Genomic DNA, 25,279 nt, shown 5'->3' with positions numbered 1-25,279 from the left:
ATACAAAAATGAAGCAGCTAACAACCTAATTCAGGGATAAAGTAGCAAATAAGTAAAATACCAGCTGGAATACAAGGAGTTATGTGCACTTATAGTGGTATGCATGCATTAATAGGGGGATAAAGAAAACAGAGTAATTCTGGGGATTGATAGGATTGTCACATTTGAGCTATTCATGAAAGATGAATAAGAGACAAGTGGTGGCTTCCTGGGTGAGTAGCCTCTGCAGTCACACAGGACCTTGTATTCAGAAGGACTTCACGCGTGGTTTAATGTTCTGCTATCACTGTCTTGAAATTCTTAACAATTTCATCTTCTAATTTGTGCTTTGAAAGTGAAGTGTGATGGAACAATGGACAATGAACATGAGCCGAGGACATGAGTACAATGTATGTGTCCACTCTCCCTTGCCATCTCATCCACATCAGCAATGGAGATGCTCCACGGACACGGAATTCCTGTGGACCCACAGTTCATGGGAGTTCAAGGAGACTAAAGGCAGCACAAATTAAACATGTTATATCTATGACTGAGGGGGCACCGAGATCCCCTAGAGGCAGTATTTTCCATTGGAACCAGGACCTGCTTCTAAGTTGGAGAGAAGGTAAGGTACCCCATCATATCCTTTCTTAATCATGTTACTTCCTGTATTAGCTCATCACTTGTGCTCAAAATGAAAATAAAGAGGAAAAGGGAAAGATAGGGCAAGTGATAGCTTATTTTCCTTTTGTTTGTCCTTACTCATCAATAAACAGAAGGTACAGTGTTAGTAGAATAAAGTGCGAGATAAAAACAGATGAGGCTGAGCAAAAGAAACTGTCAACAAAGTGAAAAGACAACGTACAAAATAGCGTTGAACGTTGCTGAGAGAGTAGATCCTAAAAGTTCTTATCACAAAGAAAAAAATATTTCTTTTTGTCTTTTTGTATCTGTGTGAGGTGATGGATGTTGACTAAACTTGTATTCATTTCACGATATATGTAGATCGCTACGCTGTGTTACGTTGACTTACATGGTGCTATACGTCGATTAATAAAACTGGGGGGAAAAACCTCTGAGATGAGATAGTTGTGTTCAGTGTTTTCACTGTTCTTTCAAGAGTGAGACACACGTGTGTAAAAGCTACCGAATACAAATTGTGCGACTTCAGTGATTCGCAAAGGGGTTCAATGTTTTCAAACTGGCATTTTAAAACTGACATATTTATATTTAAAACTGGCATTGCACAATATAAAGAATAAAATTCATGCTAATGATTTTATTTTTCTTTGCTTAACATTAAATAGCAAAAAAAGAAAAAGCCATGTCAAGTCCAGTCAGAGACTGCTGAATAAAAGAGAAAGTTTTATATATTTTAATGCCTTTTAACCACAGTTTTCCCCCAGCTTTTTGAACAAGGGGCCTCCCGTTTTCATTTTCACTGGGCCCACGGTTTCTGCAACCACCTGGGATAGGGAGATGGGCTGACGTGACTATCCCACACCATCCACTTGTGGAGAGAGGTGGGGCACCAGGCATAGAAAGGCCGAGCTTTCGGGAACAGACCACGCAGGGGGGCGAGGCAAGGCTGCAAGTTGCCCTAAAACTGTCCGCACTTACTCTGTTTTTGCTCGGGATCCTCCAAACCCTCACTGTCAGATGGCAACAAGAGTTTATGATACTCAGTCGAGAAAGATCCGTCAAGATTCCAGGGATTCCTTGGGGAGGAATGGTGAGGAACGTGGCCAGAGGGTCACAGAATTTCTTATGTCATCTCTGAGAACTGCCTGGATTTCGAGCTGAGTTTTGGTGAGGGAGGAAAGTGAACAAATGCAGGACAGAAAACAGACAGGAAAGACGGGGGCTCGGGCAGAGTGGGGGCGCCTGTGCAGTGAGGCCTCGGGCGCCCTTCCCTACAGCAAGCCACACTGGGCTTCCTACAGCCCGGAGGGACCTTCCACGGACCGCACCCTGGTGCCTGGTGACATGGGGACTCGGGCCTTCAGAAAGCAGTCCGCAGTCACAGCTAGCTAATGAGGATTCAACCTCAAGGATTATAAATCAGATCACTTGTAATTAAACAACATTAATGACCAAGACAAAAAGGCATTAGCACATTTTTTGAGACAAATTACAAAGGAGTGTCATATAGCGAGACTCTCATTGTCAATTTAGAAATGCTATTGTTTTCACATCCTTCCAGGAAAAGGCAATCTATTTTCACCGGCCAAAAACACTGATGATTAAATTAAAGCTCTCCTTGAGAAGTGAAGCAGAAGACCACCATCACCTGACTCTGTAGTGGGTAAAGTGTTTGAAAAGTATTTTTCTGTACAGCGGGCCTCACCACAGTGCTCATTCACAGATGCAAATAATTCACACTAATGTATTTTTTTGTGGTTGATTAATTTTGCTTGAAAAATGCTGCTAATGAAAACAAACCAATATTGAGCATTTGGTGAGAGCTTCTTGTATGCCAAACACTGTGCTAAATATCCAACATGATTATATTATTTAATACTAGTAAAACCAATTACGTTTTAAGATGCTGCTTTTACACCCATTTTTATAAGAAAGACCAAAGGTAAGAGAGATTGCTCACATCTGCCTTTTGTGCGACAGAAGATTTGTCAGTAAATGACCAGCTCCCCTACTGGGCCCCCTAACCTCCTCGTCTACTCACTAGAGATTGTTATAATTCCTGTTTCAATTTAAAATGCCTGTGAATATATCACTTATAAGCATGAAGGTGGCTTACGGAGTGTGAGAATTATAACGTATAAGTTTAGAACTCTTTAAGAGCTCCTTTCTATCTACTGCTAAGATATTGAGGTAAGAAGCATATGTAGTAAAGGAGGAAGGGAGGGTTATGAGTGCATTCTAGAAAAGAAACTTACCTAAAAATACCAACTTTATGACAATAATAAAATCAGTTAAGGGAGCCCCTTGAGGACAAAGAGCTATTGGGAAACCCTACAAATCCAGGCAAAAGTAAGACTGCCCCTATTCCAGGTGAGGAATCCCAGATGACTCGCTCAGGTTCTGTGTCAGACCCTGCCCGCCCTGTGATCAGGCCACCCCCACAGAGAAGAATGTCACTTAATGTGCCCAGACTGCCCAGTCTGCCATCACGTCACACGTGGGAACATCTCCCCTTCAGAGTAGGAATCAAGAGACACAACTCAGAACACTCTCTCCCTGGCTCTACTCGTTGTTGATTTCTTCTCAAATAGAGATTTCTTTAAAACATTTTTTTAAATAAGCCATGTTTCTAAACTTTATGTCTTCTGAAGTTTGCTTCCTGTTTTAAAGAAAGTGTTTTGTCCCTTCCAAAGTTATCTTTAAAAATGTAAATTGCCCTGGGATGCCTGAGTGGCTCAGTCTTTAAGCATCTGCCTTCAGCTCAGGTCATGATCCCAGGGTTCTGGGATCGAGTCCCGCATCGGGCTCCCGGCTCAGTGGGGAGTCTGCTTCTCCCTCTGCCTCTCCCCCTGCTTGTGTGCTCTCTCTCTGTCAAATAAACAAATAAAATCTTTAAAAATAAAAAAATAAAAATGTAAATTGCCCTTATTTTTATCTAGTACTTCTTGGCCTCATTTTATCATTTAAGTATTTTTTTCATCTGGAGTTTATTTTGATCTTAGGACAGAGTAGGGATTTAACAGGATTATTCCTCTGGGATGGCTAATTGTCACAAAATAATTTATTGAATACTCTTTTTCCCACCAATTTTAAGTGCGGTTTTATCATATGCTCAATCCCTGTATGTTTGTGGATCTATTTCTGAACTGTCAATTCTGTGCCATTGATGGGCTTCTATTCCTGGCTGGGAGCATGGTGCGTTCATTATTGTGGCTTTATTACTTATTTAACTATCTGGTAGAATTAGTCCCTCATCTTTAGCCAGGAATATTCTGAAAAATGTTTTTTTTTTTTTAATAAGATTGCTTTTTGCATTTGAATTTCATAACCAACTTCCTCTGAGGCTTAAAAATTGTGATGCATTTCATTAAATGCTGATGTTCATTACATTAAAACTTAAGTTCTTCCTTTTAAGTTTTTATTAATGTGTATCCTTCTTGTGCACAAATTATATCTTCGTTTTAAAGCCCTTATTATTCTCTATTTAAATATCATTAAAATTCCTTCTCCATGGAAAAGACACAATTTATTTTCCATTGGATTAGATATATGTGGGCTGGCTGAAGATACAGAGAATATAGAGAGACGTGAAAAATCCTCAGGTGAGGATGCAGGGATGCAGTTTTTTGTTTTGTGGTCAACCTCCCTGCCCCTCTCCTACTCGTGAGCAGATAAGGAAGAGCAACTAGGGTTTTGTTTGATAAGTTGCCAGTATCTGGTTTCCATGAGAATGAAGGTCAGTGTAAATGGAAGGCTTGAAGCAAATACATATGTGATATATATGCATGTCTCAGGGGATTTGAAGTCCATGGTAGCTGGCTCAGAGTCGAAGGCTGGATCCTCCCCATCTACCCTCCACATTGGACTTACCCAAGGATAAAAGAATCATAGTGATTTTGATTTTGTTAAGACTCACAAAAATTAGGAGTAATCTAAGAGTGATAAATTAAAAACTAATAACCCAGAAAGATTATATTGCCTAGGTGTTTGCATTTTTTAAAAAAAAGTCATGTTGTTTAAATGAACATGAATACATAGTACTGTATTACAATTTAATAATCTCTATTCTTTGCCGTGTAAAGATCCAGCTGGATCATCTGTGCAGTTTATAGCTTTTTCTATTTTACTTCTCCCATTATTCAATGATAGAATGCAGTCCATTGGACCATGGTGGACTCATGACCTAAGCTGGGCCAGTTAGTTTCTTCCTAGGGATTCTGACCTTAGAACAGAAAGAAAACCAGGCTCTCTGGGTGATCTTATATGTAATACGTGACCTCGCATGCTTGGGGCCCCATTTGTACCTGCCATGTGAACCACAGAAGCAGTGAGGAGAACAGAGAGCTTCCAAAGTCCCGGATCTGAATAACTTTTTGAAGCCTTCCCAAATCTGCGCTCAGTGAGACGTGTCTGAGTTTTTTCACTAAGCCCCCCTCCTCTTTTATTCAGCTTGAATTAGCTATGACTTAAAAAAAAAAAAAAAAAAGCCCGAGGTAAACCTAGGCAGTGGCTAGATTAATGGCCTTTCAACCCTAGTGCAAATCCCAAACCTATGATTTGGGCAAATTGTCTAACTTCTTTAATTTCTTGAGTGTCTTCAACAGTAAAACTGGGATTTAAAACCTACCTTAAAAATTATAAAGAGGATTGTGGACTAATCTTGTGTGCTCAGGCAGGCTCCTACTGACTCTCAAGAGCCAAGTGTTAAATATTCAAAAATGATGCCACTTGGTTGTTAATCCCGTTAATAGCTTGGAACTGCCACATGGTGGGAGAAGTTATACCACGAAGATTAGCAATGCTATTTAAAAAGCTGTGGTTTTTGTTGTGTTTGTTTTTAGGCTGGTTACCAGGACATCCCTGATTATAGTAATGGATGTAAAGTGCTTACATAGTATGCCTGGCCCATCACACGTACTCGGTAAGGTGTTCTGATTATTACTGGTAAATTATACTGTAGATTCTACATCAATGAGCCTAAAGAAATCCAACTGTGTGTACGATGAAAACATTTACGCAGTGTCATTAGTAAATAGGGAAACCCTGTTCATCGTAGCTTATTCAAACTGCAAGTGTTGGTTTCAGTCTTTTGAGATGAAGAACCAAGGAGAAGTTAAGTGTGCGAGGACTCTTATTAGGGAAAATGTCTGCGTGAGGAGAATAGGAAGAACAGGAGAGCCATCAGACCCAGAAGCAAGTGGACCTGAGTGAAGGAGAAGAGAGAAAGGGGTCCGTGGAAGCATGCTAGACTGCCAGATCCTCCAAGGAAGGTTTGGTAGAGCCCTTGGGGCGGGTCCTTCAGGGAACCCTGATTCTCCCAAGAGAAACACCTGGGGGGCTGATGCTCGCCTCCACGCCTAGGAGATCCACCAGGCACATTCTCAAAGCTGCCACGGGAAGTGACTAGTTTCCTATAAGCTGGCTTCAAAGATCCTGCAGCTGTTCTCAACTTTAAGTTTTTATTTAAATTCCTGTTAGTTAACATACAGTGTAATATTAGTTTCAGGTGTACCATATAGTGATTCAACACTTCCATATAACACCTTGTGCTCCTCACAAGTGCCTTCCTTCATCCCCATCACCGGTTTAACCCATCAGCTTCAGTGCACTTAAAAACAGCAATAGTTCTAATTAAATGACAGATTCCTGGGTCCCTGACCAAGAATGTGGACTTTTATATGCGCCTCAGGTAATTTTGATGGGAGTGGAAGGAATACTATAAAACCCCATTTTTAGAAGATGTTTATTTTCCTCTAAAGTTACAAGGTTATTTTAATCACCCTACCTCCTACGGGTTCATATTGCGTGTATCTGTAAAATACTATGGCTGATTGTTGGGATTCGCACAGGGACCCAAAAACAACAGTAATACCTGGCTCATTATTTGGAGGCTCTGCGTTCTCACGGCCTGAGTCTGTTCCCGTCTGTGTCTATACCCACATTTGTTCCAAGCCGGTTTTCCTCCTGTGTGCCAGGACAGATCTCAAAGGGAGCTGGTTTCATTTCATTTCTTTTTTTTTATTTTTTATAGTATCTGTCAATGATCTTGTTTTTACTACATCTTTCATTCTCTTGATACCATTTATTTTGTCCGTATCTCAAGTGTTTCTCCTTTTCTATTTTCAAAGCCACCCTCCCAATCCAATCGTTTACAAAAAATAAAAATAAAAAAAATTTAAAAATCATGCAGTTATCTCAATAGTGGTTTTAAGATTTTCAGGAATTTTGTTTCCTCTAGTTCATCTCACACGAGAGCTTTCTTAATATCTAAACCCGATCACTGAAAATCTCCTACTTAGTAATTTTGCCTGTTGAACAAAAAAATTTTAACTCCACACTGGCATTCTAGATCCCTTATATTCTACTTAGCGGATATATTTCAACGATTCCTACCATGTGTCCTACAGTAAACTGTTTATCTAATGAAGGTTATTTTGGTCTATAGTCAAGTGAATTTGGGAAGTGATGGGCTGAACAAAAGGTAACAGCTTAACTCAGCTCCCTTAATGGGCTGCTGTGCTAATGAATTTTGGGGATGGATATGCAGCATGGCATGTTTCAGTGGTCTGCACAAAACACTTTTGTGAAAATCAGTCTGATTTTTTATCTGTCATTCCCTATAGAAACCGAGGTCTTCAAAGACACCTCCCTTGTACGTGGGTTCCTCATCATGGGTTCATCATCATGTCTGTGTCTTTGCTAGGCTCTTCCCTCATCCTGATTCAGATATATATGTATGGTGTGTCAAAAACTTCAAGTCTCATCCTCTATGAAGGTCCAACTTATATCAAAAATCTGTGTATATGTGTGTATATATATATATTTGGCTGACGTCTATCTCCTATATCTATATCTATATCTATCGTCTTTGTAGAGGATGAGGAAGTTTTTGACACACCATAGACTCAGGCTCTCTCTTGTCTCTATTGCTGTGTTCAGTAACTTCGAGAAGTCTTTTGAAGATTACCAGCCAACAACGACATCGACTTGATTCTTTATTGACCATTTTATTTACAGTCAATGAATCTTGCCTCTTGATTCTATTTTAGGACTTTTCTAATTGGTTCACTTGGTTAATTCTTGCTTCCCTGTAAGAACATGCATATTGCAAGAAAAGCTTCCTCAGTTATGTTTTCTGTGGTACTAAGCAGACTGTAATGTGCTCTGCATGAAGTGAGGTTTGTTGAATGGAAAGGGAGTCGTGGTGGCAGGATTGGGGAAGATTCAGGAGTTGGATATATAAGCAAAGGAACTCTGAGGTTGGAATGTGAGATGCAAAGTCTAACAAGGCTTAAAGCAGAACTGCCACAGAATGATGAGTCCACGGCGTGTGGTGGCTCACGTGAATGCCTTTCTAATGTTCTTCCGTGGCTGGCCTCACTTTGCACTGCAGGAACTCTTCCACTGTTCACGGATAATCACTAATTGCGATATTTGGAAAATAGGCTTTTTTCTCTAATAGCCCCAAATATTTCAAGACAATGGAGCCTCCTCAAGTACCAAAGCCTGTCTCAGCTCAGTATCTCTCTGGCTGATGGCCACTGTCTCTGTGTATATGCTTCACAAACACACATTTTGTGTTTTTAATATATCATAAAGAGATACAATCTCCCTCCATTTATAGTTGCTGTGAAATCTTGTGCCCAGGGATGTGCAGGGGCTGGGGGGAGAATGCTAAGCTAAAACTCAGAGTTTTTAAATTGAGAAGTTATATGCGAAAGGAAAAAGGCTAACACATGCTTGACCGAGGCCATTTCTTTTGAAAATGGAAACTAGAAATTATTACAACTTCAATGTGTTATCCCCATAATAGCTCAGCTGATAGCACCAGCCTCTATGTGATAAGAGCCTCAAAAAAAGGTGAAGCAAAAGTCACTTAGAATGACTTGTCGGTGAGGTCTTCTGTCTAAGTGACAGTTCTAAAAACAGTGAAGGGTCAATTTTCTGCACTTAGCTCATTTGATGCAAGAGGGTAACTCTTCACTGAGGAGACTGATGGGTAACCTTCAAAGCTTTACTTTAAAAATAGAGAGACCTTTGACTTGTGAATCTGGAATTAGTTCACAGAAACTCTAAGTAAACTGTTGTGCATGGGATAAGAATGTAGTATTTGACAGGGAACAGTTCTAGTTTTTATCTTCTACTTAGAAGAGGATAGATTCTGAATAAATTTATATCTACCCACTGGGCACGGTCCATGGTGGAAGAGAGAGCTGCTAAGCCAGGGCCTGAGGACCAGCTGACGGGGGCTGCAGCCCATCCTGCTCACTTACCAGTTCTGCGTGCCATCAGGGTCTTCCATGAGCTGGGCTGAACAATGCGGAGGACTCCTTTCACCTAACCTGGAAATATTAGAGCCTGTAAAAAAAGCACATTGGCCTGTCAAGTTTTGAGTCTCACCCTTTTCATAGTGAAAAGAATTGTCAGGATCCGCTAGTGACTTGAAGAAGGAATTGCTAGTGGTATAGCTTTTATTTTTCAACCCAATCTTATGTATGTTCCTCCTGGTAAGGCTCTGCTTCAAGATACTGTGACCACATCAGTAACTTTGACCTCAATCAATGGAGGAGAGAACTCTGGACAGTGCTGTGAACTCCTTTGCTCTGGACCCTACCCTGCAAATGAAATAAGGAGTGGGGGGAGGGGAGAGAAAGGGGAACATTGGTCTCCTTCTCTACAAAGGATAGCAGGGCATAAAAGTGAAATGTGAATTTATTGAAACTTTTCCTACAGTCATCCAATTATTTTCTCATAGAATTCTTATAAACAATAGAAGCCTTCATGGAATTGATTAAATTAGCACTTTTGCACCATATTTTTGTCCCTAAAATAGAGTCATATGTGCATATGAAGTTCTAAGACAGTCTATGATGTTTTACTGTATATAACGTTTTTCTTTATAAAGATAGAGGGAAACAGAGGGAGTGAGCTCCTATACACAGAGTGGAAAACATACCTGGGTAGATGAACCGTAATAAGTTTAATAGTATCTGGGGTTTATGGTAAAGTGGAATCTCTGGATGAGTATCTGGCCATGTCATAAAGCCCTTTGGTGTTTGGCTGTTTCTAATTCACACAAATGGAATGCGAAGGGGTCTGGATGTCATCAAATATGAGCCCAAGGGTCTCAGTGATACTATGACCTCAACTGGATTATGTTTGGCTTGAGGGGGGAGGGTAGACACTTACGCCTTATATGCTCTTTAGAGAGAAACAATCCTTAAGCAGACCCAATCTCCTGTTTTTGCTTTGGGCCCTTGCACAGTGCCTCTCAATGTCCCAGGCTCAAGTTTGTTGAGAAGAACTTTAAATGGAGGCTCATTCTGGTTCTCAAGTGAAATTGTGCTATTTTAACCCTATGCAGAAACTGCCCCTCAGATCACTGGCACTTTGAGAAGCAAGCCAGACTTCAGAGTTGTTGCATATATGCAGTAATAATAATAATAATAATAATAATAATAATAATAATAGCTGGCATTTATGGGTCACATACTATGTGTCAGGTTCTTCACATATAATAAATCATTTAAGCCTCACAACACCACAATGCACTAAATACCGTGATAACCATGTTCCAGTTGAATAAAGCGCTCAAAGAGCTTACGAAAGTTAAAGTTCACACTGCTAGGCAGAGAAAGAGGCAGGGTTTGGACCCGCTTGTATGTTCCTTCGCTCTTAGGCACTATGATATCCTGCCTCATAGATGGCGAGAACCAGGCAAATCAATGACTCAATCGTTTTTGGACGCTGTTCACAAGAGGATGTGGCTCGGAAGAATATGGGTGTAACAGGCATTATGCATGTGCAGAAGCAATGCATGAACTAGTTTTGCTCAAGCAGGGTTCTCTCTTGGAAGAGCGAGGGAGATGAATTTCAAGAAATAGGTAGAGGTCATAGTTGGGGCCTGTTTATGTCATGCTGAAGTGTCTGAACTTTATCTCACATAACATGAGGAATAAATAAATAAAGATTCTGTGGAGTGGAGATACAATTTCGTGACATCAGAAGAGGAATCTCTGTTGGGAAAATCTCTGAAGGCAGACTGAAGGGTGAGAGGGCCTAGTTTGAAGATTGTCAATGCAAATCAGAGATTAAGTGATGACCATCTGCGCTATAGTTAAGAGAGAAAAGGAGAAACAAATAGCAGGTGTGTGAGCTTTCACAGAGGAAGTATTGGATTATTTTCCACAAGGCAATGACCCACATAAACTCTGCCAAACCTCCATGCCAGTTAAAGTTCAAGTGATTAGTGATGCCATTTGTAACTCAACTTTTGGAATATGGTGGTGAAAATAGAGATGAGCTCCTAATCTCCTCTCCCCTTGTTCAGTTCCTGTTCTGAAGCCTGCTCTGTCCCCTAGCTGTGCTAATCTCTCCAAGAATCCCTTTCACAGGTCTGTGGTTACATCATTCTGAAAGGGTTGAGCCAAGTATGATAAAAGAGGTCATATTGTGTAAATCACTTAAGACCTGGTATCATCCCTTTTCCCCCGGGGGGGTGGTGGGGGTGGGGGGGTGTCTTTTTTTTTTTTTTTGAGATGCATGGGAAAAACAATGTGATGAGTATCTTCATATTTTTTTTCCTGCAAAGTGTATTCATTCAGCCATTGACTGTGCATGTTTCCCAAATGATCAGTCAGAGCTAGTTCATGTCCACGCCCAGTAATCCTGAATATATGTTGACCTCACTCAACACCCATCCATTCCTTCTAGGGCCTGGGAGCTACTGTCTCCATACACTGTCACCTCCTGCCTCCTTCCCAGCCCCAGGGTGTAGGAGACCTGCCAGGGGTCCTCGTCTTCCCTTGCTCTCAGCTGCTGTCCTGCTTCCTCTGTGCTACAAGGAACCTGGAAAGGCCAACACTTCCGGCTGTTGAATGCTGACGACTAGAGTCATTAATGTAAAAGCCATCTGGCCTCTGCCACTATCACATAAACTTATTTTCCTTCCTGTTCCTTGGGCTTTCATAAAACCAGGCACTCTTAGAGGGCTGCTAGTTCCTTTCCACCTTTGCGTGTGGTAGTTGGACGTTGGTTCTAGTATTGCCGACCTAGTATCTGCTAGTAAATCCCTGTTGCTCTTCCATCACACAACCTGCTGTTTAACATGAACCATAGGCCTTTTATGATCCTGCCATTGCTTTATCTTATCAGTACCTCCAGTTATAATGAAGGGCTTGCAGTTCTGATAAATCCCAGTGGCCTTGCTCACCTCTGAAATTTAGTGTGTGCTGTTTCCCTATGCAGATTTTTTTTTCCTTCCATTCTCTCTGGTTCCCTAACTGCCATGGTTCATTATGTCCTAATGTAGCTATCTCTACCTCTGAGAAGGTGTCCCTGACTACCAAGACTTTGATTCCTATGTCCTCTCTACTTTCACAGCAATCTGTAGGCATCGGCAACACAGACCTTTAAAATCGGCATCAGTCACTTCACAGACCTGAGTTCAAATCTAAATATTACTACTCGCTAGCTGTGGAGACTTGGAGAGTTGCTTTATCTCTCTCAGATTTATCGTCTGTGAATTTGGAAGAATAATCCCTTCATAATAGATTTATGGTAAGGGTTAATTGGAAGAGAGACGTAAAATCCATCTCAGTTCCTGGAGCTGTGATTTTTAAGTAGCATTCTATCACCCTGTTTTTAATGAATGTAGACAACCCCAGTGCAGGCTGGCAGTAAACCTCAGCTCCTCCTTCCATAACCTCTCTGCTGAATCACAGCTCCTGGGTGCTTTTCAGAGGCGTTTAACCAGGAGAAGGAAATTGAGCAATCTCTGCATTTAAGCATCCCCGATTGCTCAAGTTCCCATTTCTGAGCTGGGAAACTTTGCTAGCACAGCCCAAACACATGCAGAGAACTAAATGCCATAATTTTTCAGAGCGGCATGAACACAGTTGCTTATGCCCCTATACCAATTGCTTAATTTCAATTGACATAACATTGTGTATGTTTTTTTCCCCCAGTAAATGCCATGTGTTTTTATAAATATATGCAAGTTTAGATTCTTACAGGTTTTTTTTTTTTTTCATAGTGTTATATCAGTTTCAGGTGTACAATATGATTCAATAATTCTATACATTACACAGTACTCATCATGATAAGTGCACACTTAATCTCCTTCAACTATTTCCCCCATGCTCCCTACCCACCTCCCCTCTGGTAACCATCAGTGTGTTTTCAGTATGTAAGAGTCTGGTTTTTTGTTTGTCTTTTTTTTTCTTGTTCATTTGTTTTGTTTCTTAAGTTCCATATGTGAGTGAAATCATATGAAATATGTCTTTCTCTGACTGACTTATTTCACTTAGAATAATACCCTCTAACTCCATCCATGTTGTTGCAAATGGCAAGATCTCATCCTTTTTTATGGCTGAGTAATATTCCATTATAGATATCTCCCACACCTTCTTTATCCAGGCATCTATTGCTGGACACTTGGGCTGCTTCTGTATCTTGGCTGTTGTAAATAATACTGCCGTGAACATAGGGGTGCATCTGTCTTCCTCAATTAGTGTTTTTTTTTCTTTGAGTAAATACCTAGGAGTGAATTACTGGATCATAGGGTGGTTCTATTTTTAAGTTTTTGAGGCACCTCTATACCATTTTCCACAGTGGCTGAACCAATCTGTATTCCCACCAACAGTGCACGAGGATTCCTTTTCTCCACATCCTGGCCAACATTTGTAATTTTGTGATCTTTTTGATTCTAGCCATTCTGACAGGTGTGAGGTGATATCTCATTGTGATTTTGATTACCATTTCCCTGATGATCAGTGATACTGAGCATCTTTTCATGTATCTGTTGGTCATTTTTATATCCTCTTTGGGAAAAAATGTCTATTTGTGTTCTATGCCCATTTTTAATTGGATTATTTAGAGATTTTGGTGTTGAGTTGTATAAATTCTTTATATATTTTGAATACTAACTCCTTACTGGATATATCATTTGAAAATAACTTCTTCCATTCCGTAGGTTGCCTTTGTGTTTTGCTAACGGTTTCCTTCACCGTGCAGAAGCTTTTTATTTTGGTGTAGTCTTAATGGTTCAGTTCTGCTTTCTTTCCCTTGCCTGAGGAAACAGATCTAGAAAAAATGCTTCTGTAGCCAGTGTCAAAGAGATTACTCTCTACGGTTTCTGCCAAGAGTTTTATGGTTTCGGGGCTTATATTCAGGTCTTTAATCCATTTTGAGTTTATTTTTGTGTATGGTGTAAGAAAGTGGTCCAGTTTCATTCTTTTGCATGTAGCTGTGCAGTTTTCCCAGCACCGTTTATTGAAGAAACTGTCTTTTCCCCCATTATATGTACTTGCCTTCTTTGTTGTAGACTAACTAGCCATATAAGCATGGGTTTATTTCCAGGCTCTGTATCCTCTTCCACTGAGTTATGTGTCTGTTTTTGTGCCAGTACCATACTGTTTTGATGACTACAGCTTTGTAGTATATCATGAAATCTGGAATCGTGATGCCTCCAGCTTTGTTCTTTCTCAAGATTGCTTTGGCTATTTGGGGTCTTCTGCAGGACCATACAAATTTTAGGATTATTTGTTCTAGTTCTGTGAAAAATGCTGTTGATATTTTAATAGAGATTGCATTTTGCTTTCTCATGTGAGGGCCCTCTCGTCCTCTGCTTTTATAACACAGAGGGCACGTGAGCCAAGTATTTGGAATGTGTGTCTATGACTTCCATTACCTTCCTTGACTCTAGGAATGCAGAAACTTAATGCCTGAGTAGTCCTGGAGGCCTGTGATTTGGATGCTTTTGCCTACAGAATTCTACCTCCCTTGACGTTTTGTCCAAGGAAAGAACCATTGAGAGACTGAGAATTTTCCAAAACGTTTCCAGTCGAAACTGAGCTAAAATAACACACCACCTTTTAGCAGATGACTGCTTCCTCTATAGCCATTCCAATGTCCGTAGATGGAGGGTTCTCCCCCGGTACTGGAAGAACAGGAAAGTGATTTGATGTTGATACGGTGTTTACTTTTCCTGAGAATGTAAGCAAATAATTATCTGTTGTAGCTAATTAGAGACCTTTTAAAACTGATTTTGACATAAATTGGTGAATACTGGTTTTTAAAAAATCGGCAATATATTCAAAATGCCACCAATTTTTGTGTGTGTGACGAACTTTTTAAGAATGCTTTAATTCTAAGCATATTTTTCACCCTAAAGAATCTAAGCAGCAAATATATATATATATATATATATAAAATCTTTTTTTTTAATCTAGGGCCAAGATTTAATTATTAAATTTTCAAGATTGACAAGCACAAAAAAAGCAATATTTTATGCATTAACTAGGAAAAACATAACAAATTCCCTTGGATCATTTTATTTTGGAAATACACTCTAGTCATGCCTTCTATGAAATAATTAAAATAGAGTGCAAATCATATAAATTATTAGAATGATTTTTTTCTAAAATAGTCAGTGTCAAAGCTGAGTTATATAATCTTGGGGGGGGGAAACACAGCTCAAGGAAAATCATATTTATGAGATGAGAACTTCATTTTTATTTTTTTAAGGAATTATTTGAAAAAGACAATTTGGAAAGCTTCATGTCTACAATTCCATTTTTTGGTCATCATATTCCAGATTTTATTAGAAAAGTTTTCTTTGGGCATACTACTATATTCAACTAAAATGTTATTTTTAATTATATTATAAATAATACAGTTGCATTGTTAACATTAATGACAAACTTTTTTTCATATTACAAGTAAAAATACAAGTTTTTTTAAAATCAGTCTTTAACATACTAGTTATAGATCATATTCCCATTGTCATGAGTTTATGTTCAAAGTCTATGATAAGAGCCTCTTTGAAATAAGTAGTGATAAACATAGGAAATCCTAAGATCAGAGGTTAGTCAACAGAGAACAAGAGTCAAGAGAGAACAGGATTTTAGAAGCCAATTATTAAAAAGAAAATGCTTTCAAAATTCATTAACAGACAAAATGAAAAGAGTAAAAATGAGCCTGGTTTCATGTAAAAAATAGCAATTGTTAGGCCTTGCTAATGCAATCAAACGGTTTATTTAGAAAAAATCTGCTCCTCATTTTAAAGAACAGACTCTTGCTATCACCAGGTATTGAACACAAGGCATTATTATGAGGCCAATTTTTAAATAGAGTGTGTATATATAAGACAGTCATGTTCATTGCCATTTTGCCACTAAATACAGCTCCATTTGATTCTGGGTTCTTTATTACATATGATTAAATAATACAGTGACTTAAATGAGGTCAAGATGAGCCCAGTACTATCTAATGCCTGTGATGTGTCTACGTTTGCAAACTGAAATTAGCATTCCTAAAATGAAAGGTGGTGATATTTGAAACAGCTTTCAAAGTACATGCAAAATTCACCAGGAGCAAAACAAAAGAAGTACTATAAAAATTTTCCTCAATTGCCGGCTGCCATAAAGTTTTATTGTTTAGGGGAAAATGCCTATTTCCCTTCTTCCTAGTATGTATGCCTTCTTATACCCTTCCCAGCTTTATGGAATCACTTTTTCTGGAGAACCATAAGTATCTTTTTTGAATTGAATCTCTTCAAAACTTCACTACCCAAAGCCCATTAGAAATAAATGAGGAAATGCTAAAAATTTGGGGAATGCATCAGTCAGGATTTACATAATGAGTATTGTGGGAATGAGTGGTTTATTAAAGGAAAGGAACAACTGAAAGGGAGAGTCAGAGGGTCAGCGAGCCACTAACCCGTCTGCAGGTTAGTGCAGGTGGTTGGTTAGTGCAGGCAGTTAAGGGGAGCTTGCAGGTAAATGTGAGAAACCAGCCAAGTTGAGCCATCAATGTCGGACTGAGAAAGGGAAGATGTGCAAAAACCCAAGGGAGGTTGTGTCAGTGTGGACACCGCATCTCTGGGTCGAGGACCGTATATGGGAGCCTGGCGCCATGTTGCTCAGTAGGACCAGTTTGAGGGAAGACAGCCTGGAGGCAGAGCGGCAGAGAGGGGAGGTTCCCTGCAGTGGGACCTGCCAGGCTGCCCCTGGCCGTCACTGTGTCCACCTCCACTGGCCTGTGGTTAAGGATTGCTCTTCCACTCACTTGATTGTAGCTCACAAGCATACAGTGAAGGATATTTCAGAAATTGCAGTTCATGGCCTTAATCCAGTTGATATAACACAATCCCTCACAGGAAAGAAGAGATGGTGGCTAGATTAGATTTCTTAAAATAAGGTCAAAAGGAACAGGAGTGTCCATGAATTAGCTTAATAGTGAAACTTAAATTATAGGTGAGATTACTATATATATATATATATTATTATATGTGTAATATACATATATTGTATCGCATGTATATATGTATACATATGTATATGTATTCGGTTTATATGTATATATGCATTATTATATGCATATTCATATATAGCATATATATGTATATATATTACATATATACACACATCAGTGAATGAATGTGCATTTTTCAAGGGAGCTGTTTCAGATCTTTCCTCAGCTTATACCAGATACCTGAGGTAAAAAGAGATTTGAAACCGCTTTTTTTTAAACAATCTTTTTTTCACAGATATGAAATCTATCATTTGCCTAATCTTGCACCAATAACCGATTGGTGACAGAAGCTGTAATTCATTTTTTTTATTTAACATTTTATTTTTATTGTTTCCATGCAATAAAAGAAGAGCTAGGATTTTAAAATTAAAATGGAACTATTTTCTTGCTTTTGAGAAATATGTGAAATAGGTAGACTAGTAGGGATACTTACATGTAAACGTTCATAACAAAAATTTATAAATACATTTACATACGTATGTGTGTATAATACATATATATCAAAGAGAGCTAACATTAGCATCTTGTAGTTTTCATGAACTGCAACAACATGGACGGATCTTGAGGGCATTATGCTAATTGAAATAAGTTAGAGAAAGACAAATACTTTATGATTTCACTTATATGTAGCATCTAAAAAAAAAAAAAAATCAAACTCAGAAAAAGAGACCAGATTTGTGGTTACCAGAAGTGGAGAATGGGGGAGGGAGTAGGGGACTTGGATGAAGGGGGCCCGAGGTACAAACTTGCAGTTATAAATAAGTACTGGGGATACAAGGTACAGACGGTGAGCATAGGTAATCTGCTGTAGGGTGTGTTTGAAAGCTGTTAAGTGAGTAGATCCTAAAAGTTCGCATCACAAGGAAAACCACTTTTTTTTTCTTTTTTCTTTGTGCTTATATGAGATAATGGATGTTAAGCAAACATCAGGGTGACCATTTCACAATATATATGAAAAGTCACTACGCTGTGCAGCTTAAACCTAAAAAGTGCTGTATGTCATTATGTCTTAATAAAACTGAGGGAAAAAGAATAAAAATAAAATAAAATAATATATGGGGCCTGAACTCTGCAGGAGTTTTTTTAAAAAGAAGGAAATTCTGCAACATGTAACAGCATGGATGAACCTTGAAGACATTGCGCTAAGTAAAATAAGGATATAACAGAAGGACAAATACTGCGTGATTCCATTTACAGGAGGCATCTAAAATAGTTAATCTAATAGAATCAGAGTAGAATGGTTGTTGCCAGGGGCTGGAGAAAGGGGAAATGGGGAGTTGCTGATCAGTGGGCATAAAGTCTCGATGATGCAAGACGAATAATTTCTAGAGATCTGTTGTACAAAATAGTTTCTATCATTAATAGTATCGTACACTTAAAAATTTAGATCTCATGTTAAGTGTCATTCCCACAGTAAAATATAAATCTAAGAAAAAAAGGAATTAGTACAGACTTGTTCTGTTTCGACAATGGCATTTGAGGCAATGAGAATAGTGTGCAAAGGGTGTAGCAGAGAGAAGCATGTTGTGTGTGTACGTATATGTTTGTTTATATTTATAATACTTATATATAAGTAATATATATGATATCTTTTTATATTATAGTAATAATTATATTATTTAGTGTTAGTATTATAATATATATATGTATGTATGTGTGTGTGTGTGTGTATGTTTATATATATATATTTTGGCTTCAGAATAAAATCTAAGGGACAGATGATGTTTAAAGCAGAAGTTGAGATTTGGAATAAGACTATCCCTCGCTCTCTCACAACCTACCCACCCATCACGCTGCCTATAGCAACATGCAGTTTAGAATATCTAAGTCAGTGTAAATTGCACAAGTAGGGATAGTATGTATCCTTCCCTCTGACGCTCATACCAATGTTGCAAAATAGGACAATGGCAAAATGTCTGGACTCTGGAGTAAAATACAGGCGGTTTGAATCCTGGCTACCTGATCTAGTAGATAAGAGACATTAGGTAATATACAACAAAAATAGTTAATTCTCCAGTGTTTTCCAAAATGTTATCATCTATGTACTTTGGATGAGTATATTAGCCTCTTTAGGACTCTGTTTTCTCATGTGTAAAATCAGGATTATAAAACATTATTGTTTAGACAAACTATGTGGCGCTATTATCAAAATGCAAAGCACATGGAATATTGTTAATTAGTTTATGTTTTAATGTTCTAGCCAGAGGGCACAGCATGTGTAAAGAGGTGGGGGTGGGAATTTGGGGGTATTTAAGAAACGGAAATGATGCTAAACTCGGGACACTAGTAGGAAAGGGAAAGAATGTTATATATTAAGGCAGAGCGATAAGTAGAACCCAGAGTGTGTAGAACCTCATAGACCATGGAGCAGTGTTTGGATTTTTATTCTAGAGATTTTGTTCCAGCCATTGAAGGATCCCCCCAGGAGCAGAATACACATTCTTCTCAAGTGCACAGGGAACTCCTCCAAGGTGGATATATGTTAGCCTATAAAGTGGGTCTCAGTAAATTTAAAAATATTGAAATCGTACAAAGTATGTTCTCCAGCCACAATAAAGTGAAATTAGAAATCAGTAACAAAAGGAAATCTGGCTAATGCCAAAATATGTGGAAATTAACAACACACTCCTAAATAGCCAATGAGTCAAAGAAATAGATAAATTAGAAAGGACTTTGATGTGAAAAGAGAGAGAGAGAGAGTGAGAGAGAGGAGAGCCATAAAAACAGACTCTTAACTGTAGAGAACACATTGAGGGTGGATGGAGGGAGGTGGGTGGGGGATGGGCATTAAGGAGGGCAATTGTGATGAGCACTGGGGGTTGTCTGTAAGTGATGAATCACTAAATTCTACTCCCAAACCCAATACTGCACTATATGTTAAGTAACTAGAATTTAAATAAAAACTTGAAACAAACAAACAAAGAAGAAAGTACTTTGATATGAATGGAAACAAAAACACAACATAACAATATTGATGGACTTCAGTGAAAGCTTAGGAGGAAATGTATGGCTGTAAATGCCTATATTAAAAAAGAAAAATATCTCAAATCAATAACAGAGCGTTTGGCCTTAAGAACTAGGAAAAGAACAGCAAATTAAACCCATACCAAGCAGAAGGAAGAAAATAATAAAGGTTAGACCAGAAATGAGTGAAATAAACACTAGAAATGTAGGGAAAATCAACAAAAGCAAAAGTTTGTTCTATCAAAACATTGGCAAAATTGGCCAACTTTTAACAAGACAACTAGGAATAAAGTCAAGACAAATTAGCAAAATTAAAGAGGAGGCCAAAGTACTGATCTTACAGAAATAAAAAGGGATTGTTAAGAAAATACTATGAACAGTTGTCTGCCAACAAGTTAGGTAACCTAAACGAAATAAATTCCTAAAAAGACACACACTAATGAATCAGACTCCAGAAGAACGAGAAAATGTGTATAGATTTACAAGGAAAGAGGCTGAATTAGCAATCACAGAATTGCAACTCCCACAAAGAAAATCCCCAGACCAGGTGGCTTCACTGGTGAATTCAGCCACGTGTTCAAGGAACTAACGGCAACTTTTCACCAGCTCTTCTCAAAAAAGAGGAAAATGGATCCCTTCATAGCTCATTCTAGGAGCCCAGTATTTTTATTATTATTCTAGGAGGCAAAGACATCACATGAGAAGAAAACCACACAGATGTAAAAATCCCGAACAAAACACGAGTGAAACAAATCTACCAACTTATAGAAAGGCTTCCATACTGTGACCCAGTAGGATTTATTGTAGTATCACAAGATGGGTGCAGTATATGAAGATCAATCAATATAACATTCATTATTAATAAAATAAAATACAAAACCCACATGATCATCCTTATCGGCACAGAAAAGTTCATTGATGAAACCCACTAAAAGACAAAGATTTCAACTACTTTGAGTTTATCTTTGTGAATGGTGTTATAGGCAGTAACCTCTTTGACATCGCCCACAGCAACTTCTTTCAAGATACATCTCCAAAAGCTAGTGAAACAAAAGCAAAAATGAACTTTTGGGACTTCATCAAGATAAAAAGCTTCTGCACAGCAAAGGAAACAGTCAACAAAACAAAGAGGCAACCCACAGAATGGGAGAAGATATTGGCGAATGACACTACAGATAAAGGGCTGGTATCCAAGATCTATAAAGAACTTCTCAAACTCAACACCCAAAAAACAAATAATCAAGTCAAAAAGTAGGCAGAAGATATGAATCCAAGATCTATAAAGAACTTCTCAAACTCAACACCCAAAAAACAAATAATCAAGTCAAAAAGTGGGCAGAAGATATGAAAAGACACTTCTCTGAAGAAGACATACAAATGGCTAACAGACACATGAAAAAATGTTCATCATCATTAGCCATCAGGGAAATCCACATCAAAACCACATTGAGATACCACCTTACACCAGTTAGAATAGCAAAAATGGACAGGGAAAGAAACAACAAATGTTGGAGAGGTTGTGGAGAAAGGGGAACCCTCTTACACTGTTGGTGGGAATGCAAGTTGGTACAGCCACTTTGGAAAACAGTGTGGAGGTTCCTCAAAAATTTAAAAATAGAGCTACCCTATGACCCAGCAATTGCCCTCCTGGGTATTTACCCCAAAGACACAGATGTAGTGAAAAGAAGGGCCATATGCACCCCAATGTTCATAGCAGCAATATCTGCAATAGCCAAACTGTGGAAAGAGCCTAGATGCCCTTCAACAGATGAATGGATAAAGAAGATGTGGTCCATATATACGATGGAATATTACTCAGCCATCAGAAAGGATGAATACCCAACTTTTACATCAACATGGATGGGACTGGAGGAGATTATGCTAAGTGAAATAAGTCAAGCAGAGAAAGTCAATTATCATATAATTTCACTTATTTGTGGAACATAAGGAATAGCATGGAGGACAATAGGAGAAGGAAGGGAAAAATGAAGCGGGGGGGAATTGGAGGGAGAGATGAACCATGAGAGACTATGGACTCTGAGAAACAAACAGGGTTTTAGAGGGGAGGAGTGAGGGGGGATTGGTTAGCCCAGTGATGGGTATTAAGGAGGGCACGTACTGCATGGAGCACTGGGTGTTATACGAAAACAATGGATCGTGGATCACCACATCAAAAACCAATAATGTATTGTTTGGTGACTAACATAACATAATAAAATTAAAAAAAAAAAAAAAGACAAAGATTTCTTTTTCCAGATCAGAAAGAGACCAGACACCATTTCTATTCAACACTGCACTGGAGGGTTTTGCTAGGATACTTAGACAAGAAAGGAAAATAAAAGGACTCTATATTGAAAAGAAGAAATAAACTATACCTATTTGCAAATGACCTCATCTGGAATTTTAAAAACCTTGAGGAATTCACACACACACACACACACACACCCCTGATAGACCTAATACATGAGTTCATATGGTTGCAGAAAGATGATGAATATACAAAATTAGTTGTTTTTCTACACACTAGCAATGAATAATTTAAAGAAAAAATTAAGAAAACAAGTCAATTTACAATAGTATCAAAAAATAAAATATTGCAGAATAAATTTAATAGAAGGAATGAAAACTCTGTATGCTGAAAATTACAATCATTGGAAGAAATGAGAAAAACAAACGAAAAGACCTAAATACATGGAAAGACAGCATGTGTTCATGGATTAGAAGTCCAAATGGTTTGGTTTTTTTTTTTTTCCCAAATAGCAATGATAACCAAGTTCATCTACAGTGCAAGCATGACCCCTGGGAAAACTCCCCTGCCTTTTTTGGAGAATGGTAAGCTGACCCTAAAATTTACACAAGAATACAAAGGATCCAGAAAGGTCAATGTTTTTGAAAAAGAACGAAGTTATGGGATTCACACTTCTTGATCTCAAGCCTTCCTGCAAATCTAAGAGAATTTACAAAACTAAGAGATTGCCAAGACTAAGAGAATTTAAAACATAATTGCAGCAAAGATCTGTACCCAAATGTCAGAGTGGCTTTGTTCATATGAGCCCCAAAGCTGAAACAACCCAAATGTCTATCAACTGCTGAGAGGATTTTTTTTAAATGGACATATTCCTACAATAGAATATTATTCAGCCACAAAAAGAAGTGAAGTTCTGATACATGCTAAAACCTAAATAAATCTTGGAAATATAAGTGGAAGAAGCCAGACACAGAAAGGGCATGTACTGTATGATTCTAATGAAATAAATGGTCCATACAGGCAAATCCATCGAGATGGACTGTGGATGAGAGTGGGTGCCTGAGGCTGGGAGAGGGGGGAATGGGGAGTGACTGCTCATGGATATGGGGTTCCTTTGGGGGATGATGAAAATGTTCTGGAAATATAGTGGTGGAGGTTTCACAACCTTGTGAATATACTAATAATCTCTGACATTAAAAGGGTGGATGTTTTGGCACTTTAATTATTTTATCTCAGTAGAAAGAAAGAAACTCAAGGAAAGGAAGAAAGAGGAACGAAGGAAGGAAGGAGGGAAGGAAGGAAGGAAGGAAGGAGAGAAGGAAGGAAGGAAGGAGGGAAGGAAGGAAGGAAGGAGGGAAGAGAGGAAGGGAGGAAGGGAGGAAGGAAGGAAAAGGAATTAATGGGAAGGGTGAAAAGGGCCATTAGTGCTCCACACACCCCCAGCTTCAAACAAGCTGATGAACTCCATCCAAGGCCCTGCCTTTGGTAAGCCGAATTAGGACTAGCCTGCCTACTGTCCAGGTTTCTCTGAGGAAATTTATAGAAAAAAAGTCCCAAGGAGGTTTTAACTCCCATAATAAGCCACGTAAGCAGGAATGATTCCAAGACCAATGGCTAGAAGCAGGTGATCATCACCTCAGGGTGCCAGGGTGAGTACATGCTAAGGTACCACTGTGGCTGTCGGGCACTCTGCCTCCCAGACTGGAGTTCGAGGCCACTTTGGCCAAGGCTATATTGGAAAAGAGAGCTTCCCAGGGAAGCACAATGATTTGGTGGGAGACGCAGCAGACTGGCAGGGGCCAGAGTGGCGTAATCCACCCTGAGTAGCCCCGGTAGTAGAGAAAAGGCCAGACCTCTCTGAGTAAGGCTAATTTGTACCCCACAGAGCCAATCAACAGGTGGAGGTGATAAAGGCAGAAAGGAAACCGTGGAACACCTGGTTTCATAGTAGCCAAGAAGTGAGAATATTTCCAGAAGGAGAAGGTATTCAGTTGTCTCCCATTCTATTGCAGGTTTAATAGAGGTGAGAACAGGGATGTGAACAGTGGACAAAACAGTGGATGAAGCAACACCTGCGGCCACTGGCAACCTTGAAAAGGACGTTTTGGTGGAGTGGTGAGACCCGGAGATGTGGAAAAGGAGACCGTGAGTACCCGGTATAAGTCTTGCTTTATAAAGACAGACAGAGAAATTGGGCAGTAGCAGAATGGCAACACGGGATTATGAGGAATTTCTAAGAGATGGATGATTTTTGCATGTGTCTATGCATTTTCGTAAAATATTGAGTAGATGAGGAGCTGTTGAAATGCAGAAGGAAAGGAGCCGAGCCCAGGAGATAACGGGAGGTGGTGAGGTCATAGCTGAAGAAGAGAGGGCCTTGGTGAGGGCAGGTCTGCTCCCTTCCTCCTGGAAGTACGGGTCATGGTGATGGATGGTGAGCAACCATTTTATTCGATCTGTGTCTCTCAACCAAGGAAAGGTGAGATGAGATCATGAGACAAAGGTGAAATGGAAGACCATGCTGGTAGATTGACAAGGGAAAAGTAGGTGCAGATAGTTGCCTCCACAAGTGGAGAAAGTAAACTCACCGAAGGAATGACGCTATGGTTGGGAGCTGTTGAGTGCCCTTTGGAGCGTGCAGTCGAGGGTGTAGCTGACGTTGTGTTGTGCGCCTGTCGCCATTCCCCGTGACTACCGTGGACGTAGACCGGGGAGCTGGCTATCTACAAGGACGTGGTTGTACTGGTGGACTGTGGAACTGGGGAGAAGGGACTCGGGGGCATGGCTGTGTTGGGTGAGCATTGATTGTAGGCCTCGGTGAGTCAATGGTTTTAGTGACACCATTTGGTGTCTCTGTTGAAAACTGACCGCACACTTTCTGTAGAAGCTTATACATTGATAGTAAAGTGAGGATGTGGTTTACCTAGCTGTTAATACAACACACCGTAGTCTTGGTCTCTCAGTTTGTGGCTTTTTTGGTTCACACTTACATGCTCAGCCAACATGCCAAAGTCCATCCATTTTGCTGAAGTGGGATGGGGTCAGAGTGGCTCCTAGTCCACACTACACTTAGAACTAGCTCCCCTGCAAAACGTCCTAGCTGGGGAAAGGTTCTTGCTGTGACCCTTACTT

The 25,279-nt window shown here is 39.3% G+C and overlaps 1 long non-coding RNA gene across 1 annotated transcript; it reads left to right on the top strand.

The window, feature by feature from the left end:
* The first annotated feature begins 524 nt into the window (after positions 1–524).
* On the top strand, positions 525–24,281 carry LOC144379555 (uncharacterized). The gene is made up of 3 exons (XR_013442719.1): positions 525–604; positions 5,463–5,542; positions 24,160–24,281. It is a non-coding gene; the product is annotated as an uncharacterized LOC144379555 (long non-coding RNA).
* The last annotated feature ends 998 nt before the right edge of the window (positions 24,282–25,279 follow it).

This window comes from Halichoerus grypus, chromosome 11 (genome assembly GCF_964656455.1).
Source record: "Halichoerus grypus chromosome 11, mHalGry1.hap1.1, whole genome shotgun sequence".
Classification (NCBI taxonomy): Eukaryota; Metazoa; Chordata; class Mammalia; order Carnivora; family Phocidae; genus Halichoerus; species Halichoerus grypus.
The sequence above is the reverse complement of the archived record's forward strand: the minus strand, read 5'-3'. Positions and strand labels throughout refer to the sequence as shown.